This window comes from Triturus cristatus, chromosome 7 (assembly GCF_964204655.1).
Source record: "Triturus cristatus chromosome 7, aTriCri1.1, whole genome shotgun sequence".
NCBI classification, from domain to species: domain Eukaryota; kingdom Metazoa; phylum Chordata; class Amphibia; order Caudata; family Salamandridae; genus Triturus; species Triturus cristatus.
The window spans coordinates 187571735-187597082 of record NC_140590.1 but is presented as its reverse complement, the minus strand read 5'-3'; positions in this window follow the sequence as shown (position 1 = coordinate 187597082).

Sequence of the window (25348 nt, the reverse complement as noted above, 5' to 3'; positions counted from 1 at the left end):
GGAGATTCTGAGAATTGTAGGGGTGCATTATATTCACTGTTAGTTGGCACCCGCATATAATCAATGTATATTCAGATGAGTCACAAGAAATGTATCAAGAAATGTATCAGCTATATTGTTTAACATAGAAGTGTTAGAGAAGCGAGAACGTTTTTGTGAATGTATTCAGTAAAATGCATAATGATCAGTTGTGTAATGTAGATTGTTAGATTAATCTGTGTTAGGTCAAAATTATACATGTGCGGACTGCTTATACGCATATATGAAAATAATAAACTACTGCATAGTGAGAGAATTAATAATGTGTTAAGTTGCAAGGCTTTTTCATGTGTAGAAGAGAAGGCCAGTTTGCTTTATGTTAGCTAATGTAGAAGGCCGAAAGTGGTTTTAGAAAGGGTTTGGGTTGCAGTGAATTGTAAAGTTTAAGATGCGAGGGTTTTTTTCCATCCCATGTTCTCATTGCAGGTGCCAGGACATTTGGTTCGTTAGCAAGAATAAGTCTTTGTTCTAAGAGTTGAGATAGGGGGAGAGCCAGACAGGGGAGTATTTTGGAATGTGCGATTGTAACTCCTAGTGCGGAAGGTGCCTGGGACTCAAGGCCAAGCTAACGGACGATGGAGGATGGACAGCTCTGGATGAAAAAATACTGGAAGAAGACCTGGTTGAGGAGGTGTGCCGAAGGGCGTGTTCTATGATTTGGGGTTTTGTATTAGGGATAGTGCCCCGTGGGTTGAGCAGAGGAGATTTAGGCAAGGAGCTAGAAGGAGCACTATAGATCGAGCTCTCACAGAGTGGGGACTTCTTAGGAAGTTTTACTCCTGACACCTTTTCATGGTTTCTTGGGTCTTAAGGGAATGCTAAGTAGGGATGTCATTTAGAACAGAGTAGGGACAGAAATGCTTTTAATTAATGATTCCTAATATTGATATTGGTTTAGTGATTATTTACCTGATGCTTTTGGAAGCTGTACTTCTGATTATATTTAGTCGAATGCAAATTCTTCGTAGGTTAGCATTTGTGTTAGTGCCCATTTATTTGTTGTGCCTTGTGCTAAGGTGCCTTTATAGCCAGATGTTTTTGTTGATAATAAAATCCCGAAAGCAGTAGATTCTGAGTCTCAAGTCTTTGATGATGTCAAATTGCGGCAGATATATTCTGACCTCGTTTTCACCACACATGATTTTTCTTCAAGAAAACCACCTGAAAATGAATTTCCCTAATTTTACACTCCCCAAGAAATATGCTCACTCATACTTTGCCTCATCTCACTCTGTGGTTCAGGTGGTGGCTATTTTACTCTTTTATGCCCTTACCTGGGAACTCGGAAAAGTGATTAGAGACATAGGGGCAAGGTGGATCTGGATCGAGGTTTCAGTTAATGGGGTAGACTTGGAGTTGTTGAATTACTAGGTCTGATTTTCGATGATACTGGGCCCCTAAATAAGATATATGATCTGTTGATAAATGCCCACGGTATTATATTAATGGGGAGGAGATTTTAACTTCATCTTAGACCTGGGTTTGTGTACATCGAATAGGGGTAAAAAACAACTAAAACCAAAGACAGCTAGACTGTTAAATACTAACAAAGAAGACTTCCCCTTCGTCGATCCATGGCACCTCGATCAGCCTTGCTCAGTTCACCTGCTTCTCAGCTAGATATAAACCAGCCTCCCGTTTGGACTTCTTTTTGATAAGTAAACAATTGGAGAGAGTCGAGTCTATGATTTTTTCCAATTCATTTTCAGATAATTCGTTAGTTTCTCTGGTTATATACTTACCCTCGCCAAAAAAGCTTAACACTAGATGGTATTTTGATAAAGCACTTCTCTTGGATCAAAACTGGATTACTGGAACTCATCAATTTATACATTGGTTCTACGAAGAAAATATTAACACAGCTTCAGGTTTTATGATTTCGGAAGCTTTTAATGCAACATTCTGGGGTTGGGTGATTGCATACAGGGCAAATCTTCATAAAATGAAACAGCAGAAGATACAAGGACTTCAGAATGCTGTGGATCAAGCAAGGTCAGAACTTATGGCTAAGCCCGCAGGTTACTCTGGGTTAGAAAATTTGCGCCAGGATCTAACAAAGGCAAAGGAGCATTTAAAACATTTTTTTACTCTGGAAATAATGCATTCAATTGGAAGGTGCATGAAGAAAGCCAACAAATATTGCCATTTTTAGCCTGGTTAAGGAAAACGCAGCAAAGTAGGCAACTAATTTCTCAAATAAGGAATCCCAGTACCACCGTTCTGATTACCAACAAGGACAGAATTTCCGAGATCTTCGTGTCTAATTTTGAGAAAATATATGCCGAGACCCAGCTAGTAAGCACTCAGGCTCTGGAGGACTATTTCAGCTCAGTCCAGCTACATAGGTTTTATGAGGAGGAGTGCAAAGTGCTGGCTGAATCGATTACATCCACAGAACTCAGAGATACTATAAAAGAAATGGCTAGTGAGAAGGCAAGTGGAAATGACGGGTTACCAATCAAGGTTTATAAACTGTTCATAGAGGCACTGTCCCCCATGCTGGTGTCATTATATAATCAGATTATGGATGGTTTGCCTGTCCCTGATAGATTTGGGAAAGCAGTCGTGATCACTATCCTGAAGAAGGATAAGGATCCAACAGATCCAAGGGGCATATTAGCAAGACCGGCGATAATATTATCGCCGTTTTAGCGACAGGAAACTGCCGCTAAAACGGCGATAATGGGCGTGATAATATGCGTTATAGAATTCCAATAGAAGCCCAGGTTAGAAGCCCATTATCGCCGTTTTAGCGGCAGTTTCCTGCCGCTAAAACGGCGATAATTTTATCGCCGGTCTTGCTACTATGCCCCTTGGATCTGTTGGATCCTTATCCTTCTTCAGGATAGTGATCACGAGGCATTCGATTTGGTTGATTGGCAGGCCCTTTTTTGTATCCTCCAAAGTTTGGCTTTCCATCCCGCCTGATAGAGACATTAAAGAGAATTTATACAGGGGCTACTGCGAAAATATTCATTGAGGCAGAGCAGGTGGGGGAAGTAAGGATAAGACGGGGGACCAGGCAGGGCTGTCCCCTTTAGCCCCTTTTATTTTCCCTTTTTATCAAGGCAATAAAGATCCAAGCGAACACGTCAATCCTGGCCCCTCTACCAGGGATGACAAAAATTAAGCTCTTTGCAGATGACTTGATTTTATATCTGAAACCAGAGATGGCAACTATCCAGTTGGCGCTTGGGGACATTTAAGCATTTACGCAAGGACACGCTGGCCTGCATATAAAGTGCTCCCTCCTATGCGCAGCGTTTTCGCGCTGCGTTTTCGCCGCAGTGACGCCGGAGTCCAGCCCATCTGCGCCTGTCAGCGTCCCGGAGGCGACTAGGGCGACGGACTGTACAGGTCGCTGGCGGCCTCTTCAACCTCTTTCATCATTATGCTCCAATACTCGGCGGAGGAGCTCCGGTCTCTACAAAAGGTGGGGGGCTCTTGCCGCAAGGTATTTCCGGCCCGCTACAAGGGTAAGAGTCGATGCCCTGACTGTGGATGGTTGCCACACAAAATTCGGGCTACCGTATTAGACAGGGAGGTAGATAGCGTGAAGCATCTTTGTTTGCTATTAAATACTAGATCACTCAGCCGACATACTTTGGATACCTATGATCTTCTGGTAACAGAAAAGCCTTTGTGCTTGATGTTGACCGAGACGTGGCTAGGGGAGCTTTCTAACCCCGATATTGTTACAGCTATTCCCCCTGATTATAATATCTTTAGGCAAGATAGACTGAAAGGACGAGGGGGGGTGTGGCACTTGTGGTAAACAAACGAGCCACTCGCACCACTATTCCTTTGGGTGTTATCATGGGATGTGAATCCCTTGCCTTCTCCATAGTATTATCGCCACACCAATCTTTTAAAGGACTTCTAGTCTATAGGCCCCCGGGACCGACAAGCACCTTCTTTGAAGAGCTCCAGTCTATAATCTTGACACTGGTGCTGAGATCTGAGCACTGCATATTGGTAGGCGACTTCAATATCCGCATGGATGATGGAACGGATGTAGATACGATCAAAAAGATGGAGGTTACGGCTCCTTTAGGCCTTTCTCCATATCACCTCGGACCGACGCATGAAAAGGGCCATACCCTGGATCTGGTCTTCTCGACTACTTCTATAGAGATGTTGGTGCCTTTGCAGGTGCTATGGTCGGATCACAGGCTGGTCAAATACTATGTGTCGGAGGCAAAAAAAACATCTAGTGCTCCTCCCCGGCAGTTCTGCCAAGGGTCGAGGGCGTACCATTGGGTGACTCCAGAATTGCTGGCACAGGCATGCCTGGCTCACCCATGCCTTATGACAGGGGACCTAGAAAGGGATTTAGAACTGTTACAATCATGGCTCACGGATAGGCTGGATGACCTTGCCCCGGTGAGGCCTCCTCGCAATACAGCTAAACGGGCCTCTGCCCCCTGGTTTACCGAAGCACTGGCGGCTTCACGGCGGCAGTGCAAGGTAGCAGAGAGAGCTTGGCGGTCGCAATATGATCCCGTGGCAAAGCTTGCTTACAGAGCCTCTGTAAAAGCCTACCATCGCGACATCCTCTCTGTAAAAAGAGGCTATTTTTCGAGGAGAATTGAGACTGCCTCCAATTCGTGCAAGGAGATATTCGCCATTGTGAGGGAATTTATGGCCCCTCGTGCTCCTTCGACTCAGGTACCCCCTACTGAGGCGTGGGTGAGTGCCCTTGGCAATTTTTTCACCTCCAAGATGAAATCGATTCAGGACTCCTTCCCCTTGATGGGGGCTGAAGTATCTCACTATTCTGAGGGTGTCTTCGACTTAACAGCTAGTGCAGACCCGGTTCTGGCAGACTTTCCGCCACTTTCAGTTTCCTCGTCCCTGGACCTGATGGCCTGCCTTAAATCGGGATCACCTCTTGACGTATGCCCTGCCAAAGTCATTAATCCCATCGTGAATCCTATTCTGAACCGCTCTTTGAGTGAGGGTGTGGTCCCTCAGGCCTGGAAGCAGGCGATGATCATCCCTCTGCTCAAAAAACCTGGCCTGGACTCGGAGGTGTTGGCTAATTACAGGCCTATTTCGCTTCTGCCCGCCTTTGCTAAGATCCTGGAGGAGCACGCGCATATGGTGCTCTCCGACTATCTGGAATCCCATGATCTGCTGCACTCCACCCAATCCGGCTTCCGCACCAACTTGAGCACCGAAACAGCGCTCCTGGAAGTCTCGGAGGCAATTAAGGAGGTGCTGGATTCAGGAGGCAAAGCGATGCTTGTGATGCTCGATCTGTCGGCGGCCTTTGACACCGTCCCCCACGAGGGTCTCCTCGCCAGACTTTATGAGATCGGTCTGAGGGGGACGGTGTTCAGCTGGTTTCGATCTTTCTTGGCTGGCCGTCGACAAACGTCTGGGCCTCCTCTAGTTCCGCCGAGATGCTGTCACTCGTTGTCGGAGTCCCACAGGGCTCAGTGCTGAGCCCGACTCTCTTTAACATCTTTATGACCCCTCTGGCGGCACTGGCGGAATCTTTCGGGGCCCAGATCGTTTCCTATGCCGATTATACCCAGCTCCTCTTTACCTGCGGGAAAGGAGCAGATTTTGACGGAGAGAGTATCCGGGGTTACTTTGGGGCTGTTTTTAATTGGTTCCAGCTTAACAGCCTCAAGTGCAACTCGGATAAATCGGAGGTACTCTTCTTCGGCTGCAGATCGGACCCAGATTGGCAGGAATGGTGGCCTGTTAATATGTTTCCCCCTGCAGGCTCTTCCCAGCTAGCCAAGAACCTGGGGATTAAGATCGATAATGGTCTGACGCTGAGATCCCAGATTCTTGGTCTTACTGGTACCTGTTTCGGCCTCCTCCTGATGCTCCGTAAGTTTCTTCCTATGCTCCCGAAGAATCACAGGAAGATAACGGTTCAGGCTATAATCGGCTCGAGAATGGATTACTCGAATATCCTTTATCTCGGCCTGTCGGAGTATCTGTTGCAACGACTGCAGGTGGTCCAGAATTCGGCGGCACGGGCCATCTTTGGATTACCCGGCCGAGCTAGAACCTCGGGCCTCCTGCAGTCACTCCATTGGCTGCCCATCTGGAAGCGGATAGTCTTTAAGGCCTTGACCTTGGCCCATAAAGCTCTACCTGCTTCAGGAGCAAAATATCTCAAAAAAAGGCTAGCTTTTTACCATCCTGCAAGGTCCCTGAGGTCGGAGTCTTTGTTTCTTGCCGTGGTCCCTCGCATAAAAAGGGCACGTATAGGAGGTCGATCTTTCAGACTGCTGGCTCCGCAGCTTTGGAATACTTTACCAGTGACACTGCGTAGTACCTCCAATCTGTTGGCGTTTAGGAAGGGCCTAAAAACCTGGCTTTTTACTCTTTAGATATCAGCCTTGATTGTTAGTTTAGGGACTTCTCATTTTTCTGCTTTTTCTTTTCTGTTGTGTTGTGGTACAGGTTTACAATAAAGCGCCGGGACACTCTTTGAGTAGCCGTGCGCTATACAAGACAAATATAACATAACATAACATAACATATGAGGTCAACCAGTCCAAAATGGAGCTCCTCCTTTTTAATTCTCCAGAGGTCGATCTTCCTGAAGGGTTAAAAGTTCAGCCATTAAGACCTATTAGATATCTGGGCTTATTTGTCACAGTAGATTACTCTCAACTGTTTCATTTCAACTACATAAAAACGCTCAATAAATTTAAAAATCTTTTAGAAAAATGGTCGATTTTACCTCTGACAATAGTAGGCAGAGTCTCTTTAGAGAGGATGTCAATCCTTCCTCTGCTGATATTCTTGGTTTTAAATCTCCCTTTAAAAATACTGATTTCTTATTTTAAAGACGTAGACAAAATTCTACGGCAGTTTGTATGGGCAAAAAAAAAGCCCCTGACCAAGCTTTCTATTCTCCAACTAAGGTGCCGATTCCGATCTGTTAAAAATATTCCCAGTACGATTCGTATCCGTATTTTTTTCCGTACGAATCGTACAAGTGCTGTACAAACTGCCAAGTACGATTCGTATGGGAAAAAGTCCATACGAACCGCAGTGGGAAAATTCCCCCACACGTCCTCGGGTCGGAAAATGTGTCCGACACGTCCCTGGACGATTTTACATACAAATGTGAAAACCGAAGTCCGAGCGTGCAAGTACGATCCGTACCGGCCGGACCATTTCACAACCGTATGGAAAAAACACCGTAAGACCGAACTCCTATAGCAACCATGGAGACATATGCCCGCATACGCGCCGAACACCCCCCAGCCCCCGTATGTACGCTCCGAGCATCCCCCCCAGCCCCGTATGTACGCGCAGAAAATCCCCCCAGCCCCCGTATGTACGCGCAGAACACCCCCCAGCCACCGTATGTATGCGACGAACACCCCCCCAGCACTTGTATGTAAGCGCCATACCCCCACCCCACCCGTGTATGTACAGAGCGTACCCCCACCCCAACAGTGCATGTACGGAGCGTACCCCCACCCCAACAGTGTATGTACGGAGCGTACCCCCACCCGTGTATGTATGGAGCATACCCACACCCCACCCATGTATGTATGAAGCGTACCCACACCCCACCCATGTATGTACGGAGCGTACCCCCACCCGTGTATGTACGGAGCATACCCCCACCCCACCAGTATATGTACGGAGCGTACTCCCACCCGTGTATGTATGTAGAGTACCCCCATCCCACCAGTGTATGTATGGAGCGTACCCCCACCCGTGTATGTATGGAGCATACCCACAGCCCACCAGTGTATGTACGGAGCGTAACCCCACCCGTGTATGTATGGAGCGTACCCACACCCCACCAGTGTATGTATAGAGCGTACCCCCACCCGTGTATGTATGTAGCGTACCCCCACCCCACCAGTGTATGTACGGAGCGTACCCCCACCCGTGTATGTATGGAGCGTACCCACAGCCCACCAGTGTATGTACGGAGCGTACCCCCACCCGTGTATGTATGGAGCGTACCCACACCACACCCGTGTATGTACGGAGCGTACCCCCACCCCAACAGTGTATGTACGGAGCATACCCCCACCCCAACAGTGTATGTACGGAGCGTACCCCAGGCCCCAACAACCAGCACCCTCACCCAACATCGCACATGTACGAGTCGTACTAAGCCATAGCAAAGGTCAGCACTGTCCATCAACATGGCCGATGTACGCACCATACAGACGCTAAAAACACTCACACTGAACCAGGACAAAGCAAAACAACACAAGGAGACTCAATTCGAATGGCACTACACCACAAAACATGTCCAACAAGCCCAAATACAACCTATTCACTGACCTGCAATTGCCAAACACCTAAACAGAGGCCCAAAACACAACCACTCCTTATAACACACCCACCCAAAGTTCAAACACAGCCACACCCACAAATGGACCAATAAAAAGGGCCCACACACACAAACCATGAGCCATTGCAACAGACCCACTGCTGCCAGACCACACATACAAACAACTGCACCATACTTCAGCCTTCACTACACCTTACACTTGCACTCCTTCACACAACCACCATCACAAACACCCCCTCATCACATTCACACACACACCTTCACAACCACACCCACAACCATCCACACCCACACCCCACACCATGCCCACTAACAAGAATCCAAAATTCACTAAGGAAGAGTTGGAGATCCTCGTCGACGAAATCATCAGAGTCGAGCCACAGCTCTTTGGAACATTGGTCAGACAGACCAGCATATCCGAAAAATCTGCCATGTGGCAGAGGATCGTTGATGCCGTGAATGCTGTTGGGGCCACCAGAAGGACCAGGCATGAATGCCAAGCCAGGTGGTATGATCTGCGGAGGACGGTCCGCCGCAAAATGACCGACGATCACGACCAGGCCAACATCACTGGAGGAGGGCCGCGCCGCAGACCGGTACACTACCATCCCTGGGAGGAGAAGGTGATGGCCACGCTGCTGCCGGTGGGAGTACATGGAATAGAAGGACTACGAGAGCCTGGTGAGTACACAAACAACTCACCACACATGGGGGGAATGCCATCCACAACCCAATTCCAAATAATGCACCCACCCACCCCGAAGCCAGCACCGGACACAACCACACTCCAAAAACACGCACATGTCACTAGCGCCTCCATGCCCCATGCACCAAGCAAGGCCATGCCAAGTCACAGGCCACACAAAACACCAACACAAGACAGGATGTCCCTGATGGCGGGAGATTGGGCCTCAAAAAACACATTGTGCAACTTAGAAGCAGACACCAATGCCCTCAGCCCATATGGCCTAGGGCACAGCCATACAAACAGTGTGTCCCCACACAGTACTGTGTTTCCTGCAAATGGCGGCCGCGTTGCAGGATGACATGGGTGTGAAGCCACAATTTGCACATAACAGCAGCTAATGAACAGGCAACACTGTGAAAGAGTGGCAGCACACACCACCACAGCAGCAGCGCAGACTCCGACACTCCGCCTAATGGGTGCCTGGAGATTACAACCAAACCCACATGAACAAGCCAATAGCCTTTGAAACACCTGCAAACTGTGTGTGCCCAGGAAGCTGGGCTGAGGTGACAGAGGGTGACAGACAGAGGGAGGGAGAGGGGGAGAGAGAGGGAGGGAGACAGAGGGGGACAGAGGGAGACAGACAGAGGGAGGAGGCTGACAGAGGGAGGGAGAATGGGAGAGACAGGGAGACGGACAGAGGGAGGAGCCTGACAGAGGGAGGGAGAAAGGGAGACACAGGGAGACGGACAGAGGGAGGAGGCTGACAGAGGGAGGGAGAAAGGGAGACAGAGGGAGACGGACACAGGGAGGAGGCTGACAGAGGGAGGGAGGGAGAGGGGGAGAGAGAGGGAGGGAGACAGAGGGAGACACAGGGAGACGGACAAAGGGAGGAGGCTGACAGAGGGAGGGACAAAGGGAGACACAGGGAGACCAAATCACCCTTGGGTGGTGTGGGCATGTCTGCTCGTCAGCAGGTGGACTGTGTGCATGTAGTCAAGGTTAGGCAGTGCCTGAATCCCCCCTTTTTCCATTGCAAAACACTGGGCCATGTGTCAATCTGTGCACGAGTAGATCCGTGCTGCAGGCACAAACCTAACCTTACACCCAGTATACCCACTCACTGTGTGTGTTAGAACCCAGTCACAAATGCATAAGTCACCTACTTGCATCCTCTAAGTGTGTGGAACAACACCATTTGCCCACGTACAGTGAAACACGTAAGGCGGCAATGCATGGCTCGCTACCCCCGCTCCCTACACAGCTGACTGCGGTCAAAAATGATGCATCAACTAAGAGTGTGTCACACATAGGTAAAGTCTCGAAAGCTGTGGCCAAGGGACATACCCATGCACAAGTGCACTGTGAGAGGAATGCTAGACATATCCAACTACCCAGAGGAACTGTGCCAACTTGAATATGTATGAAACATGGATGTCGCATGGAACACAATTAACATTGTCTCTCTCACACACACAGGTCAACGTCATCGATCTCCCCCCCACACAGGGGGGGAAGGCTCACACGACCAGGCTCCGCGTGAAGAGGATCCCACCGGCAGCGACGACTCTCACCACTCCGTGGATGACCCCGACCAACCTGGCCCCTCTGGTGTCTAACCACCTGCAGCACCTGCGTCAGGTACAACTGTGCCAACCACCACCCCCATTCCTGCCACATCCCAGGAGACACGCAGGAGCCCTACCCACACACCACAACGCAGCCAGTCTGACCAGGAGGGACAAGGTTCTCCGGGCACCCAGGAGGAGGCAGGTGACACCGCAAATGCCATCCCTCAGGGGTCCCGGAGACCCGATGTGCCCACAACGGCAGGCCAGGCGCAAGTGGGCAGGGGTGGTGGGAGTGGAGGACGGCGGAGGCGCGAACCTGACCAGTTGGCTCAGGAAACGGTATTTTCACACGTCAGCAACATCCTGGACACATACCGGCGTGACACCAGGGGAATCAGCCACGTTGTGTCCACCCTCAATGAGATGAAGGGGACCCTCGAGGAGATCAAGACCCTGCAGGCCGAGCAACATGCCAGTCAACAGCGACACCAAGGACGGATGGAGGCAAAACTGGCTGAGCTCCTGACGGTGCACACGGAAATGAACCGTTCACTCCGTCGGATTGCCGACAACATGGGCAACCCTCCCTGTGCCACCAGGCGAAGATCATCACCAGCTACAGGGAGGGATCAGGAGGAGGAGGATTCATCCGACGGAGCATCACAAGCATCGTCACGGCCTGCTTCTGAGGGTCCCCGCAGGAAGGTGGGTCGTCCACGCAAAAGACCGTGAGAGTCAGAAGAACATCACCATCTCCCAGGTCACCTGGCCTGGCACCTGGCCCTCTGGCCCAACAGCAGCACATCAGCAAATGACATTCTCTGCCACATGGACTTGCTGGTCACTGTCTGACCAATGTTGACAAAGACTGTGACATGGACTCTGATGATTTCCAATGGCAAGAATACCAACTCCCCCAGTGAACTTTGAATTCTACACACCCCTAAAGCACCTCTTGTCATCCCCCCCAACACGTACCCCACCACAAATAAAATTCATCACAATCAAGAGATGATGCCTTCATTTTGCATTATTCCATTACATGTGTGTGTTGTTAAGTCAAACCATGGCTGAGTTTGGAAATAACTCCAACCATCCATACCCTGGGGTCTGAGTCTGGCACAGGACACACATGGGTCACAATGTATCATCCAATACAGACATGGAGCACCATACTCACCCGTGATGGGCCCAACCAGCTCAGGGGGTGGCCGCACAACTGTGCCGGCAGACCTATTTAGAAGAGCAACAGTCATGCGCAGAGGTCAGGAATCATGTGGAGTGTCCTGGGGTGCTACTCTCAGGTATGTGTAGACAGGTGGCAGAACTATGTCCAGCATGCTTGAGTTAGGTGGATGTGGAGAATGGTGGCCAGGCCAAGGTTGGATGCACGGAGATGGCACAATGGGGTCTTGGATGACAGTGCCACAAGGTTGTGTTGGGGTTGTGGGCTGCATCCTGAGTGTGGGCGTGGATTGTGAAGGTCATCCTGCAGCTGGCAGTGAGCCATTCCCGCTATCTCTGTTGGACGTTGATGTGGCTTGGTCGCCAGATGTAGAAGCAGAGCTGTGCAGATGCACCCTGGATGTGGACAAGTATCATGGGAGTTGTAACGTACATGTCCGTAGAGTGCAGGGTAGGATTAGACACGGATGTTGTAGTTGACCTGGGGGATGGTCTGTCCTGCCTTGAGGTGGATGCAACTGGGGATCTTGTGCAGAATGCAGAGTGTGCTGCAGCATGAGGCACAGATGCTGCTGATCAGCATAGCACATGTGAGCAAGCAATCCATGATGAACACCAGCTCGTGTGTGTGGACACTGTGTGCCCTTGCTGCAGGACAAGAATGTCAGGAAGGAGCTATGCAAAAGGTGCATGTTAAGGAAGGAATGTCTGGTTCAACATGGCACACACACACACAATGGATGCACATGCAGCACAGTGGCCGTCGTGGAGACTGACATGCCACAATACCTACACAGCCATGGACATCATGCACAATACTGATTATAAACCATGACCAAAAGCTTGCATCTTGCTACTATACACATACACTCATATGCACTATCTCTGATAACTATGCCAGACATGCCGCATGCACAGTGGCAACAGACCAGCATTGACAGAGATGAGGCACCTTGGCGGCAGAGGGACACCTTTATTAGTCATGTGTGTCGGAAGGCAAATGCATCTATGTGAACAGATACACAGGTAATGTGGATGAACATGTGGGACTGACACTGGCACCCCCCTTTGCACCACAGATGCTGGAAATCCATAGAACTGGCACACAAGTGACGGGTTACAGCTAAACACACCCTGCTGCTCACGGAGAGGCTGCTATACACCATTGAGCCTCTAATGGGGAGGTCCCAAACCATGTCAACCCGGTGCAACCCGTATGTTTCCGAGGGCAGTGTTACACATATTGATGCCTTCATCACAATCCACTATCCCATTACAGATGACTGTCACCAAGTCTGACCATCAATTCAGGCGAATCCATCTCCATGTCATGTGCCCCATGGTGATTCTACATGTATGCAAAGTAACCAAACATGAACAGGAGCAGTGCACACACATTCAAAACAAATACCACACCCAAAAAGCTGTGATGCATCCCTTACCGTAAGGAGATTTTCGAACTGGTCCGTGCATGTAACGCTGAGTCAGCACAGGTTGCTGTGTTCATGAGGAATAGCAGGACCACAACAATGCCAGCAGCAGACAGCATGCGCAAGTACCTGGGGATGAGAGACACACAAGAAGTCAGACAAATGAAGCACATCCGCTTGCATGTGCATGTACTCAACACGTATAAGGATGTCAACATGCTAGGTGACAATGATGACTCAGGAAAAACATTCATCAATTGCACCATCACTCGAGTGACACATCCAAACACACCTCAGACTCACTTTGCATACATGCAGATGGAGACACACAGTGCAACACATGCCACACAAGGCACAATGCGTGCACACTCAGACACTGGAACTCACCACTAAGCAAAGAAGTTGCGTATGAGCCGACTCCGGATGTCCACTTCCGCCGCCTCCTCCTCCACATCACTTGCCTCATCACCAAGCCCTTCATCCTCCACGGGTGGATGTTCCTGCTCATCCGGATCCAGGATGAGTGGCACAGCTTTCTCCACTGCCATGTTGTGCAGCATGCAGCAGACCATGAAGATTTTGCAGACCTTCACCGGTGCATATGGGAGTGCGCCGCCGGTCTTGTGGAGGCACCTAAATCGGCTCTTCAGGAGGCCAAACGTCCTCTCTATCACTTGCCTGGTCCGCCCATGGGCGTTGTTGTAGCGGTGCTGGGCAGCCGTGCCGGGGTTGCGGAGAGGCGTGATCAGCCATGGCATGTTGGGATAGCCAGCGTCCCCTACATGGAAACAACATGGACAAAAGTGGGTTAGGAGAAGCAGTCAGACAGGAGGTTTACGCTAAATACAGGACTGACAGAGTGTACCCACCAACATTACATGCTCGTTCGTTGCGCAGCTGCAGCATCATTTCAGGCACCCTGCTACGCCTCATGATGTAGGCATCATGTGCTGATCCTGGAAAACGAGCACAGACATGGGAAATCACCATGTTGGAAAGACACACCACAAGGGCATTGATGGAGTGGTAATGCTTGCGATTCCTGTACGCTACCTCCTGTGCCTGTGGTGGTACCAAAGCCACATGTGTCCCATCTATGGACCCAATGACATGGGGCATCCCTCCCAGGGCATAGAACTCAAGCTTGACACCTGTCAACTGCTCAGGAGTTGGGAAATGGATAAACTCATCCAGGTGAAGCAACATGGCCTCTAAAAAATCATGCAGCACACGGCTGAACATGGTCTGGGACATGCCACCAACATGAGCTGTGGTATATTGAAAGGTACCCGTGGCAAAGAAATGTAGGGCTGCCATCACCTTCATCTTGGGTGTCAGTGCTGTAGGATACCTGTGTAGCGGTTGGAGGTGTGGTGCCAGCCTTGCCGTCAAGTCCTCAATCAACCGTCGGGGGAAGCGGTAGCGGCATATACAGTCATTTTCCCTCAGGTCAGCCAAGTCCGGAATTGGTCGGGGGAGAGGCGGAGCCCTGCAGTAATTTGGAAGGGACAACGAAGAGTCAGTTCAGTACAACAACAATGTCAATGTACTGAGCACATGTTCAACAGTCAATACACATATGCTACATACAGAGTCAGGTCTGTGCAATATGCCCTGAACACGTATGCCAGCCAGGTGACACTCCTACCAAGAACCAGCTACAAACGTGGATTGTGAACCTCCACATCCCATGGCATTAAACTAGCTGTGGGCCAGTGTAAGTGAACAGGCAGACGCATTACAGGAGTGACAGACATTCACATATGTGCAGAAGAAGGATGTTTATCCTACAGACAGGTTGCGGAACACTAGAGGCACAGGTCACATGTCCCTCAAAAAAGGACAGACCACACACCTTGCCATGAAGGGGTACATGTCAGGACTGATCACACATACATAGAGACTACGCAGATATGTCCTTGTCTCGCAAGTCCATGTTCGATGCATACATACACACGTTACGTCTGATCCCACATGTGGCCTGGTGTGCGGAATAGTGTGCCATGCCCATCTACACACAGACACATGTTGGTTGCAGCAACTGCAGATGCATTTGACGGAACACCAACAGCAAGCTAATGGGAACACACGACACACACATGACATAGTCACATCGTGCAACGCCGGTAGTCACATGTCAGGTGTAAAAATCCCGGTACCTGGCATCAGGGGACAGTTGCGGGTGTTGTTGACTGTGCCATGACAGTGACGCATAGCTCAAATAGTCTTTACTACATGCACACATGTCAAAGGAGTGAAGGGGATGTCTGGCACATAGTGCACCATCACACATGACATGTGTACACATCTCATCACACATCTATTGGCTTCACACCTCAGGAGTTATGTGCCACATCACAGCCTGACACACCTATGCCCGACACATGTAGTACTGCACTGACAATGCCTTGATGTCCAGCCTTGGACAAGTATGACAGCTCAATTCCTTTCTGTGTGCCGCCTGTCACCACTGTCAGGTGTGAAAGGCACCGTACATACGCTCTGAGGGCGTGTGTACGGTCCCTATCACTATGGGAGATGCTCGCGTATGCCATATTGATACGGACCGTACACGCGTGTGTACGGTACCTATCACTATGGGAGATGCTCGCGTATGCGTACGCCATATTGATACGGACCGTACACGCGTGTGTACGGTCCCTATCACTATGGGAGTGCTGCCTTAGGCGTACGCCATGGTGATACGGACCGTACACGCGCGTACAGTCCGTATCAATATGGCGTACGCATACGCGAGCACTCCCATAGTGATAGGGACCGTACACACGCGTGTACGGTCCATATCAATATGGCGTACGCATACGCGAGCACTCCCATAGTGATAGGGACCGTACACACGCGTGTACGGTCCGTATCAATATGGCGTACGCATACGCGAGCACTCCCATAGTGATAGGGACCGTACACACGCGTGTACGGTCCGTATCAATATGGCGTACGCATACGCGAGCACTCCAATAGTGATAGGGACCGTACACACGCGTGTACGGTCCATTTCACTGCATTTGGGGCCCTGGAACGCACCGTACCTGTGTGTGAATATCACAATTACATAGGGGACAAATGAGGGACAAGTATAAAGCCCTAAATGCATGCTGGTTGTCATGGAGACCGAGTTTAAAGTTTGAATTTTTGCATCAGGTGGCCAGCAAAAGTCGGTTGGAGACAATATACTTTGTTGCAAAGTGGTTGTTGACTTGACATCATGCTCAATTTTTAAACCATGCAAAGGCACTCACAGGGGTAGGTTTAAAGGGATTGGAGGAAACGTAGGATGCAAATGTGACTGACCAATCACTCTGTACTCCTGTAAATGAAACAGGCCAGCAAGGCAGATATAAGGCAGCCAGGTCCCATGAGAGAGCACTTGCCTGCACATCCTTTCATTCCACAACACTGCTGCTGCTCGTGATTCCTCTGGCACCATGTCCAGGTCTGTGGAGAGGGCCCAGCCTTTTACCCAAGAGGCCAATGAGGCGTTGCTGGACGTCATCCTCCCACAGTACACCATGCTGTATGGTCGACCAGGGGAGCAGGTGAGTGCTGAGTCCACTAGCTTAGACTGTGCCCCTTTTTTGTGACTGTCACTTCTGGCATTGTGTCCAGGTGTGACAGAAATGCAATGTTGTTTAGAGTGGGTCCCGGGGGGGGGAAGGCCTCATGTCTCCCATGCAGAGCATGCTGTAGTGCATGTCTGCACTCCTCACTTGCATAGTGCTTACTGTGACGATCACTGCATGGTGCATGCCACATTCAGCCTGGCTAATCCTCCTGGGAATGTTGTTTCTACAGTCCTGATGTGATTCTGTGGTCCCCCCAGTATGACAGGTGACAGTACCTACAGATGTGTTTTTGTTCAGTGTGCCTGTGGGGAGAGTGTCCAAATGATGTGTTTGTCCCCTGGACATTGGTGTGTGTGTGTGTAAGTCCCCTGTCATGTGGGTGAGTGTATATGTGGAGTGTTGCACCCCAGCTGCATGAGGGATGGATATACCCTGCCCATCTGATGTGAGCAGTGTTGTGTGTCTGACGTGCTGAGCCAGCCCCATACCTGTGACAACCCCCAGTCTAGTGGCACATGTGCAGAGTGAGGTTTGTACCCGCAGTTGGCAATGGCAGGTGATTGTTCTGTGCCTGTGTGTGTCTGTGTACTCTGCAGAGGTTGCGTCAGTGGCCTGGGGCATGTGACTGCTTAGAGGTGCTGTACCTAATCCTGGTGTAGCTTGTGATGCACAGTGTGATCCTGGATCATTGATTGTGTTGCACCCCTCCTACCACCTGTGTACTTTCAATGCCACGTAGTGCATTTGCCCTTCCCCAGAGGATAATGTCACTATGACAAAGGTGCAATGAGTTGGCTGCATACTATGCCCTGTTCAAACAAGCCTAATTCGTAATATGTGTGTCTCTGTGACATTGATCAGGTGGATTAAAGTATTGTCACTTTTGCATCCTTACAGGTAGGCGTCTCTGCCAAGGGGGAGATCTGGAGGCAAGCCGTCAGTGCCGTGAGGAAGACGGAAGGTCGGAAGCGGCGCCTAGCCCAGGTGAGGAAACGCTGGCAGGATATCCGGTGCTGGACGAGGAGGATCGCACGGGTCCTGCTGGGGGACTCACCATGAGAGCCATAAGAACCGTGGGCGCCGGCGTCTGACCCACATCCAGAAGCGTGTGCTGGCGGTGGTCTTCCCTGATTTGGATAGGCGTCTACTGGAGAAGCAGCAGAAGGAAGGAGGTAGGTACATGTGTGTTTGATATGTGTCACCAGCTTTTGGAAGTACGCAGTTGCATGGATACACTGCCAGGGTTTAAATGTGCAATGAAGATCCTGTTCCCCAAAGTAAACCGGTGCTGTTCTTCCTCCCTTCCCCTCCTTGCCATATGTTCCCTGGTCTGTGTGTAGTCACTCTTGCACAAGGTTATCTAGGCTGCCAGTTTATCCAAGTGCCCAATGCTTGCAGCATCATGTGTGGGGGTGGTGTGTAACAGGTTTTGGGACCTTGCCTGTGCCCTGTCCAGTTCAGTCATTGTGGGGTCCATGTTAGTTGGCACTGATGCTGAGTCCCGACATAGGAGTGTGTCTTAAAAGTGTACTGCCTTACAGAATGCATCTCCAATGTTGTGCCTTCTGACATGATGTGCTTGAGTGTGAGATATGCATAGTGCAGGGATGGTGGCTTCTGTTGCAGTCATATCCATACAGGATCAGGGAGGAGTGTGGCCACTACATTCCCCTGGGGCACCTTTTCCTAGGTATCATGTGTGTCATCCAACAATGTGGACATTCTCTGTGTCTTCGGCATAGGTTGGGCTCTGTGGCATTGTACCATGGCATCATTTGTATTTACGTGAACTGTGCTACATGTGTCCACTGTACAGGATGACCCAATTTTGCTTGTGCATACTCACAGTGGCCAGTGCCTGTGTGTGTTGGTACAACTTTCTGATGATGGTTGTATGTCAATGATATATGTGGACAAGTGCACCATGGGTATTTTGTGTACAATCAGGATTTCTTGCAGGCCATGTGTTTTTCTCCCAGAGTAAAAGGTGTAAGTACTTCCTCTGTCTCAATCACATTGTCTCAGGTAGGGGGTGGTTTGTGCGGGCAAGGCCTACATGTCAAAACCTGAAGTCTCCTTGCTAGGCCTGGCCAGTGTGTGATGTTTGTGTGGACATACACTCAAGGTGCAGTGACCCAGTCATGTTGAGCATGGTTTAATGTATTACATTTGCAGCATGTGCCAAAAGTGAAAAGACATCGTTCCTGCTCATCCCTTTTTTGGCAACGCTGTGTGGTGCAGATGCTGTGCTGGATTGTCCCCAGGGCCTGGCTCCTCTGTCCAATTTGATATCAAGTTATTTGCTGTTGTGTCATGCTCTCCATTGTTTCTCAGTGGCATGGTGGGTCAACCAACTGTGTGTTGCAGGGCCTACATATGTACCTTGTATTGTAGACGTTACTCATGTTGCTTTTCAGGCTATGCACTGTGACCTATGTAGATTTGACTCATGTGACATATGTATACTGGTGTCTGATTATTTCCTGTCTCTTCACCTTGCCCACAGCATCGTCGGGGGACTCCGAGGGAGACACTGGCACGGAGCGTGAGGAGGGAGCGAGCACCAGTGCCAGCAGTACTGTCTTGTCTGGCACATCGAGTGGCACGGAGGCCGAGGGTGCGTACCCCCATTGTTGGGGTACCGTAGGGGTACGCACCGTACCCAGGCCTTCAGAGCGTGGGTACGGGTCGCACCATGCGTACCCCTACGTCACCCCAACAATGCTGGTACGGTCCGTACCCAGGCCTTTTGAACGTGGGTACAGGCCGTACCGCCATTGTTGGGGTGACGTAGGGGTGGGCATGGTACGAACCGTACCCACGCTCTTAAGGCCTGGGTACGGTATGTACCAGGATTGTTGTGTTGCTGGTTCGCATCAACATCCACTTCAGTTGTGGCGGACGCAGGCGTTGGTGGACACGCCCCCACCCCCTCGAAGTGACCAGGCCCTGCAGGTCAGGTATGTGCAGGGCATGTATGAATTGTGACTTGGGTGGGGGTTATGTTTCGTGCCCCTGCCCCCCCTTTGCCGCTGGGTGTGGTTCTGACCTTCTGCGGCGTCTGCGTCGGTACCTGTAGAGCAGGTGAACTGCTATTAGGGCCGGGATGACACGTAGGTTGGGGTCCATGGCTGTCCGTCGCGTACAGGTGCTCCTTGTGCGTGTCCTCCTGATTTCCAGGCAGTTTTTGGGTGCCGGAAAATATAATCCGTGCGGGGTGACGTCGGTACGGATCGTACTTCCTGGTTCGTGAAACGCAGGCTGCATGCGTCCCGACGTCACGTCGGCGCTTTCCCGGATCACATTTGTATGTATATTTATGTCGGTCGGCGTTTTGTACGATTCGTACGGAAATAGTGTTTCCATACGAATCGTACTTGCATATTTGTAATGTTATTTAACCGGGTACGAGTCGGACGGAGAAAATGCTCCGTCCGACGGTTCGTACCCGGTTTCTCCAGGATTGGAATCGGCCCCATTATGTGGAGCAGGGAGGACTTGCATTGCCTCATTTATTTACCTACTATCAAGCTGAGTTGATGAGTTTATTAACGCAGCTGATGGATCCTACCTCGAAATTTGAAAAACAAAACCTGAATATGATGCTAGTAGAAAGTGCAATTAAGTTATCAGCATTTCTGCATATTGTGAAGCTACCCAAAAGAATAAGGTAGAATGTTGTGAATACAATGGCTAACCGCATACAACGGTTCCATAAAGCTTACAATATTCCACTGTGCCACGCATTTACTCTCCTTAAAGACTGTGGGGCTTATTTATGAGCCCTTGCGTCACTTTTGCGCCGCCGGTGCGTCACTTTTTGTGACGCACCAGCAGCGTAAAAGATGCACCATGTTGCATCATATTTACAAAGTGACTCATCTAGGTAGATGCGTCACTTTTTAAACCCCTGCGCCACATTATACCTGCGTCAGGTATAATGTATGCAGGGTGGGCATTCCCACGTAAGTAAGCATCGTAGAAGTAACACAGTGAAATCTACGGGATTTTACTGCGCCACTTCTAGGACGCAAATGCGTCAATATCTTACGCCTGCGTCACAGCAGACGTAAGACTGACGCAGGCCCTTTCACATGGGGCTTTCCCCATGTGAAAGGACACATTGCTGGAGTTGCGTCACTTTTATGACACACCCCAGCAATGCGTCACTTTTGCACCAACAGATACGCCAGAAATACTGACGCATCTGTCACTCCTTGTGACATGATGCGTCATATTGTAAATATGACGCATCATTGGTGTCGCAAGGAGGGCGTAATGAAAAGTGACGCATCACTGTTTTCACACAGCGATGCGTCACTTTTCATAAATGAGGCCCTGTGAGTTTTTCGTAAACTTGGAGATTTCTACAACTGTACCATTCTTATATCATGGGAGGTAATTGCATCACATTGCTTACTTCAGAGGTGCCTTCTCATTTTAGACAGATCATTTGTTTCCTCACAAATAAGTATAAAATAATCAATGAGGAGGAAGGAATGATTTCGAAAGCGGCACAAGAGTTGAACTTAAGCGGAATTGGTAATTGGTATAGTTTATTACTACAAGGTTCGAATCATTGAGGCAATGCTTTCAAAATTTGCCCAGGAAACCCAGTTGCGGTTTAATATAAAGGAATGGCATTAAGGGTGCGAACTTAGTAATAAGGCACTGAGGGCGGCGAATTTTAAGAGGATGTCCTTTCTTTTGAGGTGGCTGGTATATCATACCCCCCATCAGAATACACAAAAGGATTCCAGCACTTCCGAACAAATGTTTTAGATGTAATCTGACGGGGAAGGTGATAGTGAGGAATACACTATTTACATGTCCCAAACGAAAACATTTTTGGGTAGAGGTGTTCGGGTTCATTAGTGATTGATTGTATGACCATGGCTATTTTACCTTCATCACCGCAGGCCCTTTTTGGCTTTTCACACATAACTAGTAAGCTGTCAAAGTATGGGCAATATTTTGTCTTTGCTGCTATTGTGGTGGCCAGATCTCTGGTGTTGCAAAACTGGAGATCTCAGAAGGTCCCTACAATGGGACAATGGCTCTCCAAGTTAGCCAGGACCTACCAATTTGAAGAGGCATATGCAAAAAGGGTAGGGGAGTTTAGGAGATTCAAGACAACTTGGGAGGGCTATGCCTGGATCTCTGTTTAGAATGAAATATGTAAGACAGGTAATCCTTCTGGGTAAAAAAAAAAAGAAATAAGAGGTTTTAATTGTAGATTGTGCCCGCCTTTTTTATCTCTAATTATCGGATTAAGGCAAGTTTGCAATATGATTCTTTCATGTGTTGGGCTTTTTAGAATGCTAGTTATACTATACATGAATCTATTTATTGTCCACTAAAATATGAATTTGGAGGTCATGAAAGTTATGCCAAGTTTTTTAGAATGCTGGTTATACTATATGTGTATGTATTTATTGTCTACTGAAATATGAATGTGGGTATTATGAAAATTTGTTCTCTTTACTATATACTATTTTAACATGCCTATTTTGTCTGCTATCTACGCTCAATAAAAAAAAAGATAACAAAGCTCATAACTCAAAATTCTGACGGGGCAAATACGTCAATCCAAAATGTATGCCTACATCTTTCTAATGGGTAGGACAGTGTTTTAACTAATCCATTCCACCTCTTCCAGTGCATGTTGATGTGCAGTGGAAAACCATTTGCAAATGTTTGCTGGTGGCACCTTTATTTTGCTTATTGCTCTGTTTGAGTTCCATAATGAGGTTAAACCTTTGACTGCATAATGTTAATGTGTAAAAATGACAACATTATGAGTAATACTATCACACAACACACCACATTATGCCATATAATTTCTTTCCTTGCTGCCTAATTTCACAAACTGCTGCAAAATGTGTTCCTTTCCGCCGCATACTTCCAGTAGTTCTGTATATGCCTTCCTTCTTTTCTTTCTTACTCTCATAAACTGTCTCTCTATAATCAGCACGGTAACCCCCCTCCCCTTCTCCAGGAACTATGTTTTCCTCTTTAACCTCTCCCTATATCCTAATACTTCTTCTCCCCTACCAATGGTCTAGTAGAACGACCCCTTCTATACACTAGTACTGCTACCTATACACTGGCACCAGTCCTCTTCCCATAACTCCTGTTCTCTTGACCTTTTTGTGCTGTTCTTATTCCGGTTCCATTTTTTAGGGTGAGCTAGGCAGTGCATGCTTTGCTCTGCAAGGCATACAGTATTGAGGTAGGGACTTGAAGCTTCGCCCACTCTCCACCTGTCGTAAATTGGCTGCGATTAAATTAGCGTTAGCGGAATCCATCTGGTATTTAGAGGCTATCCTGTACATTTTATGGAATCCATTTTGTATTTCTGGCAGCCATGTTGTCTGCCATGTGCTCACCAAGAGCTGTTTCCTTCTTCACTGTTGTTTATCCTTGTGTTCTGTTTAAAGGACTGGTTATACTTAGACTCTGCTACTCTGCGCTTGCGCAGAGGAATCTAACTGTCCATACATCTGTTTTTAGTCTGTAACTATCAGTTTGTTTCTACCAGAGTCAGCAACTGCTGGCTCCTCCTTTACTGTTGACTGTGCATTTCTGTATGACCATCTATGTATGTAACTCTTCTCATGTATACTTGTACTGCCCTCTTTCTGAGCCCCTGTGTGGGTATAAAAGACCCATGGTTCTTCTACTCTGTGTGCTACCTTCATTCAGTACCACCGGGTGCTGTTTGAATGTGGTTCCACTTCATGAAGGTTTATTAAACTTTGTATTTTCTATTCCAGTTTCTGTGCCAACTTCTTCTAAGTTCTGAGGACTCTGTGCAGAGAAGGGCGAACCCCTTGCACTGGTATGCCTAGCTGAGGTCTATATTCAACAATTGGCACCTAAACGTGGGACTCATCGGTGACTCGGATGCCCAAAGTATTGGTCGCGACAAAGGATTGGAATCTCGCTCGCTGCCCGATGAGACCCAAGTCTTGGCAGCCACGGCGTTTTTCCTTTTCTTTTGATCTGACCATCCAGGTGGTGCCGGTCCTCGACTGAGATCTCTTCTGTTGATTCGCCGTGCAGTGACCATTTGGTCGATTTTAGAACTTGGCAGTTGGAACCTGGACACCAAGTGATTGGTAAGTGTCTGTGGCGCTTGCTGTTGGTTTTGATGCCTGGGATTGGTAAGGTAGTTTAGTAACGCTTACTGTGGCTTTGTGATTTGGAGAATTAGTGTTGGCCAACTTGGTTTGTTATCAGATTTACATAAGTTGCAACCTATATAGGCAGGTAATGAGGAGAATTTTCTCTATCTGAATTGATTTGAACGGCACATCGTACTAAAGGCACCTTAAGTGCTACTTTGATTATAATACTGCATATTCTGCACTATTTTTGGCATGCCTGTTTTTAGCACATGTTGCTTTTGTAGTGGTACCAATTTGAGAGTAAGATGAAGCACAACCGGCCCCCCCCGGAGGGGACGCCTAATAGGGATATGTATATTAAGTATGGTTTTTCTTCTATAATGTACAGCGCATTATGGAATAAATACACGCGTAAAGATCCTGAGTTGCGTTGGACTATGTATGGGTCATTTGATTTACGAAAGATTGAGTATGTGGAACAATGTATGTTTAAGCGAAAGACTAGGCAAGAGATGTTTGATTGTGTACGAATGTGGGAGAAAAAAGTACGTGAATGAATGAATGTGTTGCTTTCTTGGATGTACCACTTCTTTTGTATATAATTAGCCGGCTCCCCTAGAGGGGATACTTAACTAGGTTTAGGTATATAAAAGTATTTCTTCTTTGGTGACTAGTACCCCGAGGAACTAAATATGTACATAGAAAGGATCCTGGTCTGTGCACTTAGTAACATTCATAAGTGGTGAGATGCAGAGCGTTTTCCTGGTGTTCTGCCAGCCAAATCTAGTGAATATAACTTGCAACTAGTATTTACAAATGGTTTGGTTTAAGTACAGTCTGTGGGCTGTCTTTTGTTTCTGTCTTAAGTGTTGTTCTGTGGGTTAAATGTGTGTTTAAATGTTGTGGTGTGGTAAATTGTGTTTTGGATGTTGCTAGCACTGGAAAAAGTGTGTGATTGAATGACTGTGAATATGTGAAAGAATTCTGAGAAGTGAAATTGTTAAGGAGTAAATTTAATTTGGTCTCATCACCATCAATGAGTCGCAAAAGGAAATTGAGAGGGGTGTAGCTAGAGAAAGAGCAACCCCTGTGATTAGATGACACCCTTAATGTACAAAAGTATTAATGAAAAGTAATTAGGGACCGGTTAAAAGTTTAGCTTGAGAAAAATGTGGGTATTTCGAATTTGCAAATTGTTCCTTTGTGTTCTTGGTGGTTCAGTGAGCCAATGTGCTGGGTCCAGATGGTTGTAGGTTCTGATTCAAGCTGAACCTGCTAATCTGAGAATTGAAACTAAAATTATGACCCCCTGAAAAGAAATTGTATATCAAAATTAATTTTTCCATAGGGCAAATTATTGCAGTTTAGAATTAGGAAGGCTTTGTGTCTTTGACAGCTTCAGGGCTGTGCGAGGCAGATTTTGACCTT